Below are 1,020 nucleotides of genomic sequence, written 5' to 3'. Positions count from 1 at the left end.
CATTTATTTTCAGTTTGTTAGAGACTGTTTGTATTGGAAATACAAAATGTTAATACATTAATACATTAATCTGTAAGATACCCACTAACACTGCTGTAACGGGTATATATTACAATAAACATACAATTTACACTTGAATAAACAAAAGTCAAATTCATTAAAATGTATTAAAATCTTTTTTAACATCAATTTGCAGTTTCTTTATTTTATTGTGAACAGACAGTGTCTTTTTCGAAGTTAAATTAACTGTATAAAGACAATGCCTAGTAAAAGGGGGGAAACAAAATATTTTCAAGGAGGTAACATCCATGTTTCGATCATTATTACAATCCATTTCAACTACATTTTTTAAATCAAAATAAAGCCTCTGAAATGTTATAATACTTCTGTGAAATTCTGTGCAAACTCACTGAACTGAACTCAAAAAGCTGAAAGTCTGTATGTGTGCATGTTTATGTAATTGTTCTTAAGTGTGTATATGAATATGCAAGTAAGTGTGTGTGTGTGTGTGTGTGTGTGTGTGTGTGTGTGTGCCCATATGTGTATGTGATGTTGCTTAAGTGTGTGTGACAGAGAGGGGGTAAGAGAGGTGGAAGAGAGATCCTTTTTCAAGCACATTTTAAACAGAACATTCCTGAAAAATAGGGATTATAGAATAATGTAAGACAATTATGTAGTTTTTGTTTATTAAGGACTTTATTATGCTTACATATATTATATTATGTAGGTTGTTTCATGGGGAAGGTGTGCCTGTGTGTGTGTGGGGGGGGGGGGGGAGTGACGTAACAAGATGTGGTTAAGATTTAGTAATCAATGTCGCCATCTGGTGGTGTGATTTGGTAATGACAGTTAGGAAAATAAATATATTCAGAAAACATAATACAGAGATATTATTTTTGTAAATGTGGTATCGATTATAGCAGAAAACTACACAACAGAAACAGATAAAGACATACACATTTAATCGGTGGATAAGTTTCAAATTTGTGGTCTGTAAACTTTTATCATAGCAGCTCACAC

The sequence above is a fragment of the Hemibagrus wyckioides genome, linkage group LG24 (genome assembly GCF_019097595.1).
Source record: "Hemibagrus wyckioides isolate EC202008001 linkage group LG24, SWU_Hwy_1.0, whole genome shotgun sequence".
Taxonomy (NCBI): Eukaryota; Metazoa; Chordata; class Actinopteri; order Siluriformes; family Bagridae; genus Hemibagrus; species Hemibagrus wyckioides.
Note: the sequence above shows the minus strand (reverse complement) of the source record.